Source organism: Triticum dicoccoides, chromosome 3B, assembly GCF_002162155.2.
Source record: "Triticum dicoccoides isolate Atlit2015 ecotype Zavitan chromosome 3B, WEW_v2.0, whole genome shotgun sequence".
NCBI classification, from domain to species: Eukaryota; Viridiplantae; Streptophyta; class Magnoliopsida; order Poales; family Poaceae; genus Triticum; species Triticum dicoccoides.
In genome coordinates this window covers 650,146,679-650,167,520 of record NC_041385.1, presented here as the reverse complement: position 1 = coordinate 650,167,520, position 20,842 = coordinate 650,146,679, and the positions used below count along the sequence as shown (strand labels likewise).

At 45.9% G+C, this 20,842-nt stretch overlaps 1 long non-coding RNA gene across 7 annotated transcripts; it reads left to right on the top strand.

Annotated features, from left to right (window-relative positions):
• Nucleotides 1-6,624: 6,624 nt before the first annotated feature.
• Nucleotides 6,625-12,149, top strand: LOC119277631. 7 transcript variants are annotated; one of them, XR_005137238.1, is made up of 10 exons: nucleotides 6,629-7,250; nucleotides 7,329-7,385; nucleotides 7,782-7,850; nucleotides 8,418-8,482; nucleotides 8,591-8,662; nucleotides 9,064-9,163; nucleotides 9,439-10,284; nucleotides 11,443-11,510; nucleotides 11,604-11,659; nucleotides 11,766-12,149. It is a non-coding gene; the product is annotated as an uncharacterized LOC119277631 (long non-coding RNA). The 7 variants fall into 7 exon arrangements; XR_005137235.1 differs by having other exon boundaries at nucleotides 6,625-7,250; nucleotides 9,064-10,284; XR_005137236.1 differs by lacking the exon at nucleotides 8,591-8,662 and having other exon boundaries at nucleotides 6,631-7,250; nucleotides 9,064-9,157.
• The last annotated feature ends 8,693 nt before the right edge of the window (nucleotides 12,150-20,842 follow it).

Sequence of the window (20,842 nt, the reverse complement as noted above, 5' to 3'; positions counted from 1 at the left end):
GTTGGCGAGGAGAGAACAAAGAGTAACGGGCTGGGGGGGGGGTACGGGCCGTTAGGTAGTGTCCTCTTTGCCGTCCGCCCTTTTGCCTCTTTGCCGTCTGCTAGCAGACGACAAAGAGGTGGGCCGTTAAGTTTTTTCCAAACGGGCGGGGGGTGGGGGCCACCTCTCTCTTTGCCGTCTGCCAGCGGACGGCAAAGATTCTTTGCCGTCTGCCAGCAGACGGCAAAGAGCCCGCGGACGGCAAAGAGCTTCTTTGCCGTCTGCCATTTCTTTGCCGTCTGCTTTTGGGTAGCTGATGGCAAAGAGCTTCTTTGCCGTCCGCTAGCTGACGGCAAAGAGCTGGCAGATGGCAAAGTAGCTGATTCCAGTAGTGTCTATACAACTGTCCCCTCATGACAGTAAAGGCTTTGGATCGACGGACGACCTCTCGAGCCTCTTCTTCATTCTTTGGGAGCTCTTTCCTTAGAATATACGCAATATAGGGCACTGTCCAGTCAGTAGTGATAACCAGAACTTCCATGATTAAGTCGACCAGAGCTAGGACTTCGACTTCAGTCGGATCTGTGGCGCTTTTTGGCTGCGGGGCTTCTTCAATGAAAGGATATTCTTGAACTGACGGCGTGTGAACATGCTCTAAAAACACGCCACTCGGGATGGCTTCTCTTTTGGAACCTATCTTCGCCAAGTCATCGGCTGCTTGATTTTTCAGTCGGGGAACATGATGGAGCCCTAATCCCTCAAATTTCTTTTCCAGCTTTCTGACTGCATTGCAGTAACCAGTCATGGCTGGGCTTCTGACGTCCCACTCCTTCATCACTTGGTTGACCACTAAATCCGAGTCACCATAGACCATGAGGCGATGGACGCCGAGTGAAATGGCCATACGCAACCCATACAAGAGTGCTTTGTATTCTACTTCATTGTTGGAGGAATCAAAGTGAATCTGGAGTACATATCTGAGCTTATCTCCTCGGGGGGAAACCAACACTACCCCGGCACCAGAACCATTCAACATTTTAGAGCCATCAAAAACATAGTCCAGTGCTCCGAGTGAACTTGAGTCGGTAACTGCTGTTCAGTCCACTCGGCGAGGAAATCTGCTATTGCTTGGGACTTGATAGCTTTCTTTGCCTCAAATCTGATATCCAGGGGAAGAAGTTCAATCGCCCATTTTGCCACTCGGCCAGTTGCATCTCTGTTGTGCAGAATCTCTGATAAGGGGGCATCGCTGACGACTGTTATGATATGGTCAGAGAAGTAGTGAGCAACTTTCTTCGTGGTCATATAAATCCCATATACAAGCTTCTGATAATGAGGGTATCGTTGCTTTGATGGGGTCAGGACTTTGGAAATGTAATATGCTGGGCGCTGAACTTTGAAGGCTTTCCCTTCTTCTTCCCGCTCGACCGTAAGTACAGTACTGACGACTTGTCCTATGGCTGCAATGTAAAGCAGCAAAGGCTCTTTGCTGATCGGGGCAGCAAGCACCGGCTGGGTGGAAAGCAGGGTTTTTAACTCTGCAAATGCTGCGTCAGCTTCAGGAGTCCACTCGAACTTGTCTGACTTCTTCATCAGTTGGTACAGAGGCAATGCCTTCTCACCGAGATGAGAGATGAATCGACTTAAAGCGGCCAAGCAACCAGTAAGCTTCTGAACATCGTGCACACGCACAGGTCGTTTCATTCGGAGTATAGTGCCCACTTTCTCTGGGTTTGCATCGATTCCTTGTTCGGAAACGAGAAAACCGAGTAACTTTCCACCAGGAACTCCAAATGTGCACTTGGATGGGTTAAGCTTGATATCGTACCTCCTGAGGTTGGCAAATGTTTCAGCGAGGTCAGCCAGCAGGTCGGAACCTTTCCGTGACTTGACCACAATGTCATCCATGTACGCTTCCACATTCCGACTGATTTGAATGAGCAAACACTTCTGAATCATCCTCATGAACGTGGCTCCGGCATTCTTGAGGCCGAATGGCATGGTGACATAAGAGAAGCACTCGAATGGGGTGATGAAAGTTGTTTTGATCTCATCGGGTCCAAACAGACGGATCTGATGGTACCCGAAATATGCGTCCAAGAAAGAGAGTCGCTCACATCCCGTAGTCGAGTCGACTATTTGGTCGATGCGGGGAAGAGGAAAATGATCTTTCGGGCAGGCCCGATTGATATGCTTAAAATCAATGCACATGCGAAGCGAATTGTCCTTTTTGGGGACCATGACGACATTGGCGAGCCACTCGGAGTGGTAAATCTCTCGGATAAACTCTGCTGCTAGGAGCCGAGCCATTTCTTCGCCAATAGCCTTCCTTTTCTGGACGGTGGACCGTCGTAGATGTTCCTTCACAGGTTTTGCCTTTGAATCGACTCACAGACGATGCTCAGCCAGTCCCCTGGGTACACCCGACATGTCAGAAGGTTTCCATGCAAAGATGTCCCAGTTCTCACGGAGGAACTGGATGAGCGCTTCTTCCTATTTGGGGTCGAGTGTTGTGGAGATATGAGTCGGAGCAGCGTTGGGGTCGGTCGGGTGGATGTGAACTGGTTTTGTCTCACCGGACGACTAGAACGCTGATTCCGTAGCAGGCTTTTTGGCTCCCAACAAATCACTCGGGTCCGCATTCCTCTGGTGTTCCTGCCACTCTTCTGTCACCATCTGAGCATCGGCGATCTTTGAGCCTTTCTGGAAGCACTCTTCTGCCTTCTTGCGGTTACCAGTGACAGTGATCACGCCTTTAGGGTCAGGCATCTTTAGTTTGAGGTACACGTAACATGGTCGGGCCATAAAATGTGCATAAGCTGGCCTGCCCAAAATAGCATGGTAGGCACTCTGGAAATCCACAACCTCAAATGTTAGCTTCTCTTTGCGGAAATTCTTTGAATCACCAAAAACCACATCAAGAGCAATCTGGCCGAGTGATGCGGCCTTCTTGCCAGGAATGACTCCATAGAAACTCATGTTGCTTGTGCTGAGTCTGGACATCAGAATGCCCATCCCTTTCAGCGTCTCAGCGTACAGTATATTCAAACTACTGCCGCCATCCATCAACACTTTTGTCAGTCGAGTGCCCTCAACGACTGGGTCAACCACCAGAGCTTGCCTCCCAGGGGTGGCTATGTTCGTCGGATGATCAGACTGGTCGAATGTAATGGCGGTTTGAGACCACTTCAGATAATTGGGTGTTGACGGAGCAGCCATATTCACCTCTCAGTTTATAACTTTCAGTCGGTTTTTCCTCTCAACGTCAGCAAAAATCATCAGGGTGGAATTGACCTGCGGATATTCCTCGTCACTGTCCTCTTTGTCGTCGACTTTGTCCAACTCTTTTTCCTTATCCTTGTGCTGCTTTCCTTGGAACTGCTATATCAGGAGTCGACACTGCCGAGTGGTATGCTTCGGGTAAATGAAGTTACCCTCTTCATCTTTCTTCGTGTGGATGTGACATGGTAAATCCATCACGTCGTTTCCTTCTTTATCCTTTACTTTTTTGGGGTTCCAAGGCCCCTTGGGCTTTCCTTTGAACTTTCCTTGAGTCACGGCCAAGGCTTCTCCAAGAGCAGCTGGCTCGGCTTTCCGCTTTTGCTTCCGACTGGAGTTCCCTCCTCCGATTTCCTGGGCGACTGACTTATGCTTGCCGCTCCGAAGTTGATCCTCTTCCTCACCATTGGCATATTCGGTGGCTATTTCCATCATTCGACTCAGAGACATGTCTCCGTTTCGACCGAATTTCAGGCTTAGCTCTCTGTATTTTACGCCCTCCTTGAAGGCGCAGACTGCCTGGTGATCAGATACATTCTCTACTGTGTGATGCAGTGTGATCCATCTCTAGATATAATCTCTCAGAGTCTCATTCGACTTCTGCACACAGGATTGCAACTCTGTCAGTCCTGCTGGTCGCTTGCACGTTCCTTCGAACGTTCTAACAAACACTCGGGAGAGGTCCTCCCATGTGTAAATGTTGCTGGGTGTCAACTGATTCAGCCATGCTCTGGCTGACCCTTCCAACATAAGAGGCTGATGCTTCATAGCCACCTCGTCATTCCCGCCACCGATTTGGACAGCCACTCGGTAGTCCTCAAGCCAAGTATCAGGCTTAGACTCACCGTTGAACTTACTGACTCCAGTCGCCAACCTGAAGTTGGGAGGAATCACCGCGGCTCGGGTGGCTCTGCTGAAACACTCTGGTCCGGAGACATGCACTCGGCTGCAGGTGGGTACATCTCTGTCATTGCCCTCTCTGTGAGCTCTGTTCCGGTCGACCAGACCTTGAACGATGATGGATCTCGCATCAAAGCCTGGTTCTCTGGGGTCGACTAGGATTCTTCGCCCGCCAGTGTGCTGGTGTCTATCATCCTGCTGTCGAGGCACATAAGATCCACCCCTTGGGGGAGGAGTAGGCACTCAACGTCGATCGTTGTGATCGAATCGGTGATCGTACTGCTCATGGTTCCTGTACTGATCATGCCGGTCACCATGCCCTTCACGCCTCGGGGGCGATCTGGGGCTATGAGCCGACTGGACCGTATTTGCTGCCACGGATCTGCTGTGAATCCTGTTCCGCGAATGCGATACAGCCGAATTCTGATCTCCTGCTGCCCGGAGCAAATCTCTGATCTGCATCAAGCCTCTACCAGCCTCTGATTGGGAAGGCTGAATTGATTCTGCTATACGGGCCGCAGCTGCTAGATTCTGAATCGGAGTTAGATATACCTGAGTCAGAGATGGAAAGAGCTGGCGTCGACTGGAGTCTGGAATTCGTTGCCGCGCGCGCTCGTCGAGTGCCCGCTAAAGGTTCTCCAGTCGAGTGCGCTCGGCCAGGTTGGCCAAGCGCGTGTCCTCCAAGGCGCGAGCCTCAGGGGTTTCTCCAACGATCAGAGTGTGAAGCGCATCCATGTTCCGGCGGCGAAGCTCTTCCCCCTGCTGCGAATTGAGGGGCTCGGGGAGGTATTCCTCATGGACGTGCGACAGATCACCTCCGCCGTTGCCTCCCTCGGCACCGGGAAAGCCGGGGGGAACATGCGGTCCATTGACCGTCAGGATCTTCGCCGCTGGATCACTGCTATCGCACTCGGATGCAGTCTCTGCGGAGCCAGTCGACAGGTCGAACATGCCATAGAGAGATTCGTCGGGCTCGATTGCCGCGACTTGGGCGGTGGTCGACTGGCGAGCCACCGCGTGCCTCACCCACCGCTGAAGCCTCGACCGACCAGAGCGCTTACACCGGCGGGAAGCTGGGTTGGAGGATGGCACAAAAACCGGCCGATACTGGGTCGACGGTTGCCGCAGAAGGACACCACGGACGCACGCTCGAAAGTGCGTAGCTCCGCGGACTGGGAGCGCGTCAACATCGAGCGGAGCCTCCTGCAGTCAGGCAGAGTCGTCGGCGACGAACGTGAGCGCGCCGAGACGGATCTCGCGGCCCTCAACCAAAACTCCACCTGATACCATGATGATGGGAATAGGAAAACTTGCAACTTCTCCAATAAGTCGCTAAGACACCTGCCCCATGGTGGGCGCCAACTGTCGTGGTTCTAAGTCTGATAGTAGTGTAGGGGGGTAGTAAGAAGAGGCAAGATCCTAGCTATGGAGTAGTCGTGCACACAAGAGTTTTACGAGTTCAGACCCTTCTCGGAGGAAGTAACAGCCCTACGCCTCGGTGCCCGGAGGCGGTCGACTGGATTATATGTGTGAGAGTTACAGGGGTGCGAACCCTTCTGCCAGTGGAGGGGGTGGCTTATATAGAAGATGCCAAGACCCCAGCCAGCCCACGTAGCGTAGGGTTTAAAGTACATTAAGGCCAGGTGTTACTGGTAACGCCTTACATAAAGTATCATCATGACCATAAAGACTACTTAATTACAGATCGTTTGGATACAGAGTAGATCCTGAACTTCTGGTGGTCGAGTGAGTCTTCATGGTCGAGTGTCTTCATGTTCGTCGAGTGTCTTCTAGTCCGTCGAGTGGAGTCCCTCTAGGTCGACTGGAAGACGGCTTCTTATAAAGATGTCCTGGGGAGGGTACCTTGGACAGGTCCATGACCCTACCCCAGGTACATGACTTCATCACTCACACGACCATATTATCCTTTGGTCAGATGACCACAGATGATGTTCTTGGCAGTTGAGTTCAGTTGAATGAACCTCTTGACATTAGCAGCAGTGACACATTCACCGACCTTGGGAATGCCATTCTTGATGACATACCAGAGGTCGACGTCAATGGCTTCAAGATGCATACACATCTTATTCTTCAAGTAGGGGTAATCAGTGCCTTCAAAGACAGGGCACGCAACGGAGACCTTGATTATCCCTGTAGTCAACATAGCTAAAACTGCAGGTGGTTAAATCGAATCACACAGAACAAGGGAGCACCTTGCTCTGATACCAATTGAAAAAGCTAGTTATCGACTAGAGGGGGGTGAATAGGCGATTTTTATGAAAGTCTTCAAAACACGGGGGCTTTGAAGACAAACAGTAGCAATGAACCTATTAATATGCAGCGGAAGGTAGACTACACTAGGCAAGCCATAGTCAAGTAAGCAATCTAACTTATAAAGGATGAAAGGGGTGCTAGACGCAACCGATGCCTCGAGAGCACGGCGTCACGCGAGGCGAAAAGACCACCGCACCGCGCTCGCGCGTGGGGGGCGCAGCGCACCGCGCTTGACGTGCAGGCCCCGCACCCGTACACTTTCTCCTCCAGCGAATCGAGCGGGCAGCGAGCGAACGCTCCCCACGCGCACGAACCCTAGCCGCCGCTCTCCTCTCCCGTGACCCCCAACCACCACCGCTCTTCTCTCCTCTGCCTCGTCTCCCAACCACCCAACCCAAAGTCCGGCGGCCTCCTCTCCCTCCAGCGCCGCCGCTCCAGCCTCACCTTCCTTCCTCTCCAAAGGAAGGGAAGGGAAGGGAAGGGAAGGGATGGGGAGGGGAGGGAAGGCCCCAGATCGAGCGGAGCGACGCCCAGATCCACAGCGGCACCGGCACCAGCGCGCCGTCGCGCCGTCGTCCACCTGGTCCTCGAGGAAGGCCATGGATGAGGGCGGAACCCTAGCCGGCGACTCCTTTTCGTGGCCGCCAAATCCTTGCCTGGAGCTGCACCGTCATCCATCTCTCTACATGTTTCTCGATTCGCTGCCGCTGCGCGCTGTGCTTCTGGATCACGTGCAAGTCATTGCCATTGGAGAGCAGGGGTGGCTTGGTATTTATGGTGGGCATGGAGCAGAGGAGGATGAGAGGGGTGGCCATGAGGTAAGGAGCAGCAAGGTCTCATCTTCTTCCCCAGTTTTTACTCCTTGATTTATGGGTTTTTTAAACACATGTGTGCAGACCTGAGAGAAAAGGAGAAGGGGATGAATCTTGAGGAAGATCTTGGTGAAGAAAAAGGTGATCTCTCTCTCTCTGTCTGTATCTCTCTTTCTCTCAAGGTAGTCATGTTCATTTGTTCTACACGGTGCTATGTTATTTTGGTGTGCCAGAGAGTAGTTATTGTCAGAAGATTGCATCCTTCATGTGTTACATATGTCTTCTTCTTTAAACAATGCTCTTCAATTTCTGGATTTGGTGCAAGTTCAAGGTCATGTTTTTACACCCTAATTGGTTATATTTTGTACACCAACTTGTTCGTTTAGTGGTGGTTTGTTACCTGGTTTAATTTTCTTCTGTTGGCATACTCATTGAATTTTTACGACAGTAAATGATCTATTTTAGTCCACTTTCATCGTTTTGTATTGCTGCTATTTCTGATGGGATATTCAGGAGTTGTGAACACATATTATGTAGGTGTTCCTAATGGCAACGGTGGTATAATCAGCAATGAGGAAAAAGGAACTGTGATTGGATTTGTACTAGGTATATTCCTCATCTCTCTCAGTTCATGGTCCAATCATCACCCTGATGTAACTGCTTCTTCGCAACTGATTGTTTAGATTCTTGTTAGGCTGACCACTAATTAAACTATTTGTCCCCTTGTTATAGCTCATCATAGTAATATCTTGTGATCAGCCGGCTACTGCGTAGGGTGGCAGCCACACATGATAGTGAATGGAATCTAATCCATAGTAAAGTTAGTGCTAAATCGTAGGTGTCTATATTCAGGTTCAGTACACTTGAGCAATTTTGTCAGGATATGTAGCTAAAATTTCCAGTTTTTCCTTTCATAGTTGCAACAGTTTTTCTGTACCAATTGCTTCCTCTTATTAGTAATTTCACGTTGGAGGAGAAGGTTTAGTTTACTTTTCTTAGGTTTTTAATTCCACAAACTTTGGTATGTGCATTTGGGCTTATGAAGTTTGACAAAGCAAGCAAGGCAAACAAAACTACTGCACCAGAAGAACCTGTGCTCCAGTCTGACGAAGCAGCCAGGCTGTATATACACATCTTTGCTTCCTGATCTGTTTTGTCACCCTTGATGGTCAGGCTGATGCTTCTTTGCTTGATGCTGAAGAAAAGGATGATCATATTAAGATCCCCAAGAACAACAGGTGCTGCATCTTCTCTTGTATCTTTATCTGTGTACTTTAAATTCACATGGACAGTCGAATTGTCTGTATATACACACCTTGAAATTAAGAAACTCTGGTGGTGCAAAGGGAGTTAGGACAGGGAAGAAATCAGAGCAGTGACTGCTTTGCACTAGCTATACAGGGATCGAAAGCCTATAGGTATAGCAATAAATTCCCCTCTGATGCTCAAGTTAAATTTCCTTGTTGAAGATATGGCTGGAAGTTATGTTTTGAATTTGATTCTATAAACTACAGGCAATTTTGCGTATTAATCTCTTCATTTTTTCCTACTACACTTGCCTAAATTGAGATAAGCCGGCTCAAACTGTAGGCGGTATTCTTTGAAGTTCTTCCTACATCTACATGTTGCACAAAATATTGGATCTTTGTAGTGCGTCTCATCAGTAGAGATTACATAGTAGGCAGTAGGGACACCATAATATACTATCTTCTTACTTTAGGATTTTCTTTTAGAACATATAAGTACATTCAGTAATATGTGTCTTGTTTTAATTTGTCCGTGGTGACTGTGTAAGTATTCTCTGCTTTACCGCCAACAGGAGTAGGAGGAGATAGGGAGGATGAGGAAGGAGACAAGCAGGATGAAGAGAGATTCTTGTGGATTTGCTCGCCTTATGGACTCGCTATAAACATGTGCTTGTTGTGCTACTCATGCTTTTTATCTTACCATCATCTCCAATAGTGTCGAGTTCCTATTGTTTGGCCTTGTCTTAGGATCGAAGGAACATTCAAATTCTGATGTTTGCTGAAAATATAATGTAATTTGCCCATGAATAGTCTTGATTCAGCCCAGAGAAAATATGAATGGTTTGGGTTTCATCCTATATAAGTATTATTATTTGTGATATACTGATATAGGCTGCTTCTACTACCAGCTTGTCTTCTCCAGCTACTTATTTTCTCCTGTATTCCAGATCCTGTTGCAGTTTACTTGGCCCGATGCCTGGTGTGCTCACTTTCGTCTTGCCAAGGTTCCGTCTTCCTCCTTCGGCATTCTTTTCTTTTGCTCATTTCATATGTAGTATTTTACTGAACTGTGTGTGTTTCGTGCTTGTGTCCTTTCTTCCTTGTTAGTGTTACTTATTGTTGCCTGTTGACTTTATACCTTGTGTGCCGCTTATCATTGTCTCATTGTTTAGTTTTTGTTCTGCCAGAAAAGGGTACATCTATATAATGAATATATGTTGATTCTACAAAGCGACATGTATTTTGATATGTGTTCAAGGAAAAATGCCGAATCTACCTGTTCTTATCCATCCAAAGGTTGTGATGTACTTTGTCAACCAATGGATTATTACAAATTTGACCTTCTCAATATGGTGTTCATTTCCATGTGCAGAAATAGATTGTATCATGCTTTGTTATAGATTCTGTAGGTCTGCTCTGTACCAAGAACCTGCAGATTTCAATATTGCTATGTGCATATAAGCTTCATTAATTTGTTGGGCATTAACCTCAGTCACATATTAAACATGGATGGTAGTGATTTCTTTTTAAAGCATTTATCATTTCGAAATTATGTCCTTCATAGCTTGATTAAAGGTCTAGATAAGTAAGGTTTATCTCTACACTATCTTCTGCCTGTTATATTTTCCCTATAAACCTCACCCTACCCGCTATTCTGGGGCATCCGCGGCGCGTGCATGATTTCGCTTGAACGATTCACGGAGCCTGCACTTGGGTGTGATGCACGGGAGGCTGCGCTTCGCCTCTTCCTCGCTCAGCAACAGGAGCATTTGCAGCCGGGTGGTGCGGCCCAGGTAGCCCATCAGCAACTTTCATAGTGATATTGTTATTTTCCCTTGAATGTGATTTTTTTAAGATGGATTAAAACGGGTACAGGTGGAAGTTATGTGCAAGTTGCCCAGTAAGTGTTGTTGTAATGACTTACTCAAAGTGGGATTTCTTTTTTTGCTTCCTGTAGTCAGAGCCTTGTTCTTGACGATTCGCTAATTATTTTCTTACATTTTCCTTGCTTGCCATCATGCCATGATTCGAAATTTAGTTGTCAGGCTAGGTAAAGCACGCTGAGACTACCAAAAAGGATTACGTGTGCTGTCATCATGCATTTGCACCTCTAAACTTAGTTTGTTGACTAAATTGTGTAGTTCCCTTTTGCTGAAGAATGTTCTGGACTAGATAGCCAGCTTGCTGTTGCTGTTTGTAACTTTTCAGTCGGGCTCTTTTGTTAAAGCGAAAACCATATATATGAAATGTGCGCGGTGGTTTGTAGGACTTCATAGGTGTTGTACTAAAATTCAGTTTTAATGGAGTTCAGTTCAGTGATGTTCTAGACTAGATATCATTCAAAAAATGGCCACACGTGGATGTAGGGTCATAAAAGAGTCCGGGAAGAGGGAGGTACCTTGGTAGATTGCCCAGGGGCATTGGCAATGTAAGCGACAGGGCACCCCTCTGCCTGCCTTGCTCATTCACACTTGTTTTTTGTTTGGGAGGGGTGGGTTGCAATCTGGGCCGGGCGGGACACTGGAAACTGTGAGCAAAAAGTTAATCCGACCCGAGCTCCAAATGAAATTAGATGATTTTCCCAAAACTACTGTATGAAGCGAAAAAAAGCATGTACATGAGTCAACCAGACAATGGACAAAAATCCGGCCTAAACCGAAATAATAAATAGATGTCTGTTGATTAGACACTCCCATAATACATGCCAGGAATGTGTTTTCATATTGTTCATTTTGTGGATATTTGATATAAGTGTAATTGTATGCCGATATTTGGCTTGGTACTTCATTGTATAACTAATATAACTGAGTTTTTCAGAGAAGGTCAGACTATGCCTTGTCTACACATATCTAATATATTTATCTTGATATTGCAGAAGATTTTGTTTTATTCTTATATCTATGCTTGATCTGTTGTATAGGCTGATATAGGTCTTGCAATGTACATGTCAGGGACAGAAGTTGCTAAAGAAAGCTCCGACATTATAATCTTAGATGATGACTTCACATCTATTGTGAAGGTTAGTGTCTTCTACGTTTTTTGGAACAGATCTTTGTTATGAAGGATAACCGTTCTCACCAATCATGATGGGAGTTTTTTATCGGATGTACAGGGTCATTGGAATGGACCAAGTTATGAATGTTCGTGAAATGCGATACTAGAACCTTTGTACGTCAACACTCTTTGATGCTTATCTTGATGATTTTTCCTCTGTTACATACATTTGTGTTGTTAACTCACTTTCATGTTCTTGATTGGCATGTAATCATCTTAGAAAAAGTTATTTGAGCTGAGGGCATGGAGATCATCACCGCGGGCCATGTGAATATGGAGAAGGAAGTCTTCAATCCAAACCGCGGGATCTGTTGTCCCATCATATGGTTCAATGTTTACGGGTTTAAACCCTTTTGGGAATTCATGTTCCATTAGTTCGTCAGTGAAGCATAGGGGGTGTGCGGCGCCTTCGTGTCAGGCTACTTCGCAACGCAGTTCGGATGTAGCTAGTCTGCTGTATTCGGCCCAGGTGGATTTGTTTGTAGTGTATCCGACGTGACGGTCATCGTCGCGTGTTGAGGCGCGCCCCCGCGATCCGTAGATCGATCTTGGCTGTCCTGCTTTGTCCTCCAATTCGTACCGCAGATCATGTGTGTATCCCCGAGCCTTTGTGCTTCTATTTGTTCAGCGACAGGGTGCGGGCTGGTGCTCGGACTGATACACTGCTTTATCCCAGCCACGTGGTGGTCGCTCAGCCGCATCATGCACTGGTAGTGTGGGCTCTAGCGCCTCCTCCTCGAATTGACGTAGCAACCTGTGCCTAGGGTAACTTTTGGTTGGGCGCTCGAGTCCGTATTCGTCGGCTGCCAGGACATCAGTCCATCTATCAGTTAGCAGATCTTTGTCAGCTTGGAGCTGCTTCTGCTTCTTCAGGCTCTTCGCAGTGGCTATAAGCTGGCGCTTGAAGCATTCCTGCTCGGCGGCTTCCTCAGGCATGGTAAATTTGTTGTAGTCGCGGCTCACCTCATCCTCGGAGAGAGGCATGTAATTATCGTCTTCCGAGTCTTCGTTCGTGGCCTGTTCATCAGGGCTGGCTTGCCCGTCCTCCCGTCCGACCTGTTCGAAGCTTGGCTGGGTGGGGTCATCTTCGTTATCTTCAGCATCATCCGGAGTGCTATTGTCTCCTGTGCCGGTATTGCCGTTGTTACCATGGCGTGGTTTAGATTGACACCATCGACGTTAGTGCTTCGGCTGCTTCTCGGGAGGTTTGTCCTCACCTGTATCCTTTTTGTCCTCGCCATTGTCTTCTTTGGGGGTATCCACCATGTAAATGTCATATGACGAGGTGGCTGTCCAGCGCCCTGTGGGCGGTGGTTCCTATTCTTCTCCCGCATCGTCATCCATATCGTCGATGTCTTCGGAGTCGAAGTCAAGCATGTCGGTCAAGTCATCGACAGTGGCTATCAAGTGGGTGGTGGGTGGGCAACGAAGTTCTTCGTCATTCGTTTCCCACTCAAGCCGAACATAGTTCGGCCAAGAATCTCCTCACAAGGAGAGAGATTTTAATGAATTTGACACGTCACCCAAGGGAGAGTGTTGAAAGATGTCCACGGAGGAAAACACCAAGATCGGCACCTAATTAGATTCGACGGACACGGACACACATGGTTCGGAACTTGTATCCGGAGATGAGTCCAAGGGTCCAATGGCACAGACCTTGCTAGAGGTTGGATCTATGTTCGGCTCAAGCGCTGTAGAGTATGCGGCTTCTATGGTGGTGTCTAGCCCCCCGTCCCCGGACGGTGCGATCTATTCTTGATCTAGGGCCAGGACGGTTACAGGTGCTATCTCCTGAGCATGGTCCGATGATAGATTTAAGTCATGTTCATCGTGGCTGCAGGGAGCGGCTTTCATATGTTCGAATCCGTCGAAGATCAAGTCTCCTCGGATGTCGGCGATGTAGTTCAAACTTCCAAACCTAACCTGATGGTCAGGGGCGAGGTGTCGATCTGCTCTAGATGGCCAAGTGAGTAGACCCGCAGTGCGAAGCCGCCGAATACAAAGATCTGTCCGGGGAGAAAAGTCTCACACTGGACCGCATCGTTGTAGATGATTGAAGGAGCCATAAAGCCTTATGATGACGACACAGTGGAACTCTCAATGAAAGCACCAATGTTAGTGTTAAAACCGGCGGATCTCGGGTAGGGGGTCCCGAACTGTGTGTCTAAAGCTAATGGTAACAGGAGGCGAGGGACACGATGTTTACCCAGGTTCGGGCCCTCTCTACGGAGGTAATACCCTACTTCCTGCTTGATTGATCTTGATGATATGAGTATTACAAGAGTTGATCTACCATGAGATCGTAGAGGCTAACCCTAGAAGCTAGCCTATGATTATGATTGTTCTTGTCCTACGGATTAAACCCTTCGGTTTATATAGACACCGGAGGGGGCTAGGGTTACACAGAGTCAGTTACAGAGAAGGAAATCTACATATCCGAATCGCCAAGCTTGCCTTCCATGCAAAGGAGAGTCCCATCCGGACACGGGACGAAGTCTTCTATCTTGTATCTTCATAGTCCAACAGTCTGGCTAAACTATATACTCCGGCTGTCCGAGGACCCCTTAATCCAGGACTCCCTCACCCGCCTCCTGTTACCATTAGCCCTAGACGCATAGTTCGGGACCCCCTACCCGAGAACCGCCAGTTTTGACACCGACATTGGTGCTTTCATTGAGAGTTCCGCTGTGTGATCGGCAAAGGATCGATGGCTTGACTGCAGATCAACTGCTATGTTGGCTTCTTTGTCACCGTATCGACTGGTCACCTTTGCTTGACCGAGGACTGCGCCCTACCTACGATCGTCATGTTCGGATGAGGGCCTTCATCAACATCAACTCCAATATCTATCAAGATCATGGAGGAATCATCCATGAGCTCGAGGGCTCAACATCAACATTGCCCTCGGGCGACCGTGCTATTTTTATGGACAGCGAACTTGTATCCGCCGCGATCGCCTCCTCGAGTGTCGTTTTAACAATTGCTTTGTGGAATTGTGCGGAATTGAGTCTACAACAACCCTGGAAAATTTCGTCGAGTTCCGATGGAGGAATCTCTGGCAATCTACGATATACCGGAGCCTGTCAAATCTAGACGGGAATCTGGACGAGTTTAGGGAGTGGTCTCCAGAGCCTAGCTAAGAGGTCCTTTGGAAGATCCAACCGTTCATCGCTGCAGAATTCCCATATCTACCACCCCTCAAAATTTCAGTTTGATCCGACTGTCCAAACTCCAGGAACCTTCCGATTAGTGCATCACTTTTCGGATCTGTTTTCTACGCGAGAACGAATCCGACCCGAATTCATCTTTTTTATGAACGAGATTTCGGACATCTGTTTTGAAGGAAGTTTTGTATGGGGTATTGTGTTTTGTTCCCAAACACATCCCGTTAATTTTGAAGTCTTTTCCAATATGATCTTCACCATTGGGCCAGTGTCAAACCAGCCCGACAATGTTGCTCTACGGCTGCCGACCTGCGCTAGACACGTCGTCGCTTTGTTGAGCCGAGCTCAACTTCTTCGGATCATCATCTCGGCAAGTCGAACAAGAGTTCAGTATCGCGAAGGATAAATCGTCACCAACATCGCCGCCCCACGGATTACACAGAGCAGGCACACCGACATCGCTGCACGGTCACTTCATCAAGCCAACATTGACCACATCACAAGTTACGACCTGCATCGGCATGGCTGAACCGCTGCTTCATCGATCCGATGTCCATCACTCCGAACTAGTTCAACACCTTGGCTGACATGGCAGCTGCAACATCTCCTCACCGACCTGCTCCGTCTCCTCATCTGGACTGGGGCTTCGTCATCCCTTCATCGACCTACTCCAGAGACTTCGGCGTTGTCAACCGACCAACTTCGTCACGTTAGCTGGACCGGGGGCTTTGCCTCGGCAAGCCAACCTTTGCCAGCATCGCCATGCCGCCGCTCCATCACTCTCCAGGCAATGGGTGTGTGGATCAAGTCCGAATTTCGAGAGTAACCTTTTTCAGATTGCTACAACAGATAACCAAGGTGCTATTAATCCTAGTTTTTTTCTTGCTTGGGTTTATTTTTTTCGAAAAATTATTACACTGGTTTGTTCCATCATCTGTACACAGTTCGGTCAAATGATGGCCGCATTAACGATGGTTGCATGATGGTTCGGTCTGTTTCCTGTCTTAGTTCGGCGAACGCCGCATCTGGAGCCCGGACCGCCCTGCAAATTCATGCTTTGTCACGCCTTCACTGTGTCACGCCGACGCCCTGCATCGACATTCCCTTCAGTACCAGGCCACATCTCTTTAAATAAATTATTTTGCGTAAAGCAATAATGCAAGGATTATTTTTTTATGTATGCAGGTAGTCGATTTTGACTGCGCAGTTGATACGTCTCCAACGTATCTACTTTTCCAAACACTTTTGCCCTTGTTTTGGACCCTAATTTGCATGATTTGAATGGAACTAATCCGGACTGACGCTGTTTTCAGCAGAACTGCCATGGTGTTATATTTGTGTAGAAACAAAAGTTCTCGGAATGACCTAAAAATCCATGGTGATAACTTTTGGAAAATATAAAAATACTGGCAAAAGATGAAGGCCAGGGGGCCCACACCCTGTCCACGAGGGTGGGAGGTGCGCCCCCTCCCCCTGGGCGCGCCCCTTGTCTCGTGGGCCCCCTACTGCTCCACCGACCACAACTCCAACTCCATATATTCCATTTCACGGAGAGAAAAAATCAGAGAGGAAATTTCATCGCGTTTTATGATACGGAGCCGTCGCCAAGCCCTAAAACCTCTCGGGAGGGCTGGTCTGGAGTCTGTTCGGGGCTTCGGAGAGGGGGATTCGTCGCCATCGTCATCATCAACCATCCTTCATCACCAATTTCATGATGCTCACTGCCATGCATGAGTAATTCCATTGTAGGCTTGCTGGACGGTGATGGGTTGGATGAGATTTACCATGTAATCAAGTTAGTTTTGTTAGGGTTTGATCCCTAGTATCCACTATGTTCTGAGATTGATGTTGCTATGACTTTGCTATGCTTAATGCTTGTCACTAGGGCCCGAGTGCCATGATTTCAGTTCTGAACCTATTATGTTTTCATGAATATATGTGAGTTCTTGATCCTATCTTGCAAGTCTATAGTCACCTATTATGTGTTATGATCCAACAACCCCGAAGTGGCAATAATCGGGATACTTCTCGGTGATGATCGTAGTTTGAGGAGTTCATGTATTCACTATGTGTTAATGCTTTGGTCTAGTACTCTATTAAAAGGAGGCCTTAATATCCCTTAGTTTCCAATAGGACCCCGCTACCACGGGAGGCTAGGACAAAAGATGTCATGCAAGTTCTTTTCCATAAGCACGTATGACTATATTCGAAATACATGCCTACATTACATTAATGAACTGGAGCTAGTTCTGTGTCACCCCTATGTTATAACTATTACATGAGGAATCACATCCGACATAATTATCCATCACTAATCCAATGTCTATGAGCTTTTCACATATTGTGCTTCGCTTATTTACTTTTCCTTTGCTATTATTACAATCATTACAAAACTGCTATCGTTACTTTTGCCACTGTTACCATTACTATCATACTACTTTGCTACTAAATACTTTGCTGCAGATACTAAGTTATCCAGGTGTGGTTGAATTGACAACTCAACTGCTAATACTTAAAAATATTCTTTGGCTCCCCTTGTGTCGAATCAATAAATTTGGGTTGAATACTCTACCCTCGAAAGCGGTTGCGATCCCCTACGCTTGTGGGTTATCAAGACTAATTTCTGGCGCTGTTGCCGGGGAGCATAGCTCTATTCTTTGAGTCACTTGGGATTTATATATGCTGATCACTATGAAGAACTTGAAAGATCAAAGAACTAAAATTTATCCCTCAACTACGAGGGGAGGTAAGGAACTGCCATCTAGCTCTGCAGTTGATTCTCCTTCTATTATGAGTAAGCTTGCGACACCTAAACCTGCTACTGCTAAAAATTCTGATATGTCACATGTTATTGATGATGCCACTTTTGCTATGCATGATACTTATGATGAAACAACTTCTATGCTTGATACTACTGTGCCATTAGGTGAATATCTTATTGAACAAATTGCTAGGGTTAGAGAGAATGAAATAATTGAAAATGAAATCATTGATGAAAGTGATGATGAAGGTTCTACCCCTAATTATGAATTGCCTGTTGTTCCTGAGGGTTATGTTATGGATGAAGAAACTGCTAGAGACTTTCTTGCTTGCAATGATAGATCAGATCTTAAGAAATTATTAGCTAAGCTAAAACAGAAAACTCTAAATGCTAGAATGAAACATGACCCTGCTTTTGCTACTCCACCTATCTTTGTTACTGATAAGGATTATGAATTCTCTGTTGACCCTGAGGTAATTACTTTAGTTGAATCTGATCCTTTTTATGGCAATGAATCTGAAACTGTTGTGGCACATCTTACCAAGTTGAATGATATAGCCACCCTGTCTACTAATGATGAGAAGTCTCGCTATTACTATATCCTTAAGATATTTCCATTCTCATTAAAGGGTGATGCTAAAACTTGGTTTAATTCTCTTGATCCTGGCTGTGTGCATAGTCCCGAGGATATGATCTATTACTTCTCTGCTAAATATTTCCCTGCTCATAAGAAACAAGTTGCCTTGCAGAAAATATATAATTTTGTGCAAATCGAAGAAGAGAGTCTCCCACAAGCTTGGGGGAGGCTTCTCCGATTACTTAATGCTTTGCCTGATCACCCTCTTAAGAAAAATGAAATACTTGATATCTTTTATAATGGACTAACTGATGCTTCCAAGGACTACTTGGATAGTTGTGCTGGTTGTGTTTTCAGGGAAAGAACAGTCGACCAAGCTGAACTGTTATTGAATAATAGTTGACAAATGAAAATAATTGGACTCTTCCTAAGCCAATTCCTGAAGCAATTCCTGAACCAATTGAGCCAACTCCCGAGCCTATTCCTAAACCTACTACGAAGAAGAGAGGTGTTCTATTTCTTAGTCCTGAAGATATGCAAGAGGCAAAGAAATCAATGAAAGAAAAAGGTATTAAAGCTGAAGATATTAAGAATTTACCTCCTATTGAAGAAATACATGGTCTTAATATACCTCCTGTCGAAGAAACACATTGTATTGATAACCCGACACAGGTAGTAAAGGTAAATTCTCTCTATAGATATGATAAAGTTGAAATCCCGTCTACTAAATTTGTTAGCCAGTGCTTAGATGAATTTGATGACTTTATGGATAAACAAGCAAATTTCAATGATTATGTTAGTAGACAATTGAAAAATAATTCTTATATGATTGGATGCTTGAGTGATTATATGTCTAGAGTTAAGGGTGAACTTAAACTCACTAGTAAACATGTTTCTATGGTAACCACTCAAGCTGAACAAGTACTTAAGGCTCAGAATGAACTGCTAGTTGAATTAAATAATAAACATGATTTTGCTGTTAGAGTGGCTACTAGAACTGGTAAAATGACTCAGGAACCTTTGTATCCTGAAGGTCACCCTAAGAGAATTGAACAAGATTCTCAGAATAATAATCTAGATGCTCCTAGTTCTTCTAAGAAGAAGAAAAAAAAGATTATAGGACTTCGCATGCCTCTAGTGAAACTAATTTAGAAACACCTGAGAATCCTAATGATACTTCTATCTCTAATGCTGAAACATAATCCGGAGATGAACATGAACCTAATGATAATTCTAATAATGATGTTCATGTAGATGCTCAACCTAGTAATAACAATGATATAGAAATTGAACCTGTTGTTGATCTTGATAACCCACAATCAAGAAATCAATGATATGATAAGAGAGATTTTGTTGCTAGGAAGCATGGAAGGGAAAGAGAACCATGGGTTCAGAAACCCATGCCTTTTCCTCCTAAACCATCCAAGACAAAGGATGACGAAGATTTTGAGCACTTTGCTGAAATGATTAGACCTATTTTCTTACACACGCGCTTAACTGATATGCTTAAAACAAACCCTTATGCTAAATACATGAAAGATATCATTATTAATAAAAGGAAAATACCTGAATCTGAAATCTCCACCATGCTCGCTAACTATACCTTTAAGGGTGGAATACCTAAGAAACTTGGTGATCCCGGAGTACCCACTATACCATGCTCCATTAAAAGAAATTATGTTAAAACTGCCTTATTTCATTTAGGAGCCGGTGTTAGTGTTATGACTCTTTCCTTGTACTTTAGACTTGAATTAAGTAAGTTGACACCTACTGAGCTGAGATATCCTTGCAAATGGCTGATAAATCAACTGCCATACCTGTCGGCATTTGTGAGGACGTGCCTGTTGTTGTTGCGAACGTTATTATCTTAACAGACTTTGTCATTCTTGATATTCCTGAGGACGACTGCATGTCGATTATCATTGGTAGGCCCTTTTTAAACATTGAAGGTGTTGTTATTGATTGCAACAAAGGCAATGTCATCTTTCATGTTAATGGAAATGAGCACATGGTACATTTTCCGAGGAAACAACCTCAAGTTCACAGCATAAATTCTATTGGGAAAATCCCATCAATTATATTTGGAGGTTTTGAATTTCCTCTTCCTACTGCAAAGAAAAAGTATGATATTCTTATTATTGGGGATGTTCATATCCCCGTTGAGGTAACCTAGTGCCACTTTAAAATTTCTCCTGTTTTATCTGATTCGGAATGAGTTTGTTAACAAGACTTGATCAACCTTGTTAGTGGATTCCTTTTGATGATCATGAGATGGATGAAACTAGAAGGCACAACCTTCTGTACTCTCTTTTTACTTTCTGTTACTTAGAATAAATAAAATAGAAATAGTATATTTTGTCTGTTTTCTGAATTATCAATGCAATAAAAAATATCCCGAAAATAAAAGTGCTCCAAATGCCCTGCAAATTTAGTATGTTTTTTATGGAATATTTGAGGATTTTAGGCACTGAGAACACTGTAGGGGGGCAAGCACTTGGCCACGAGGGTGGAGGGCGCGCCCGCACCCCATGGGCGCGCCCCCTGTCTCGTGGGCCCATGGTGGACCCCCTCCACTTATTCCTGCACCCACACACTCCATCTTCCTCCCCAAAAAATCCCCATCCAGCTCAAGCACGAGTTCCAGCTCGTTTTGCTGCGATTTTCGATCTCCTTGCTCAAAGCTCCATTCACAAAACTGCTTTGGGAGATTGTTGCTTGGTATGTGACTCCTCCAATGATCCAATTAGTTTTTGTTCTAGTGCTTTATTCATTGCAAATTCTTGCTACCTTGGTGA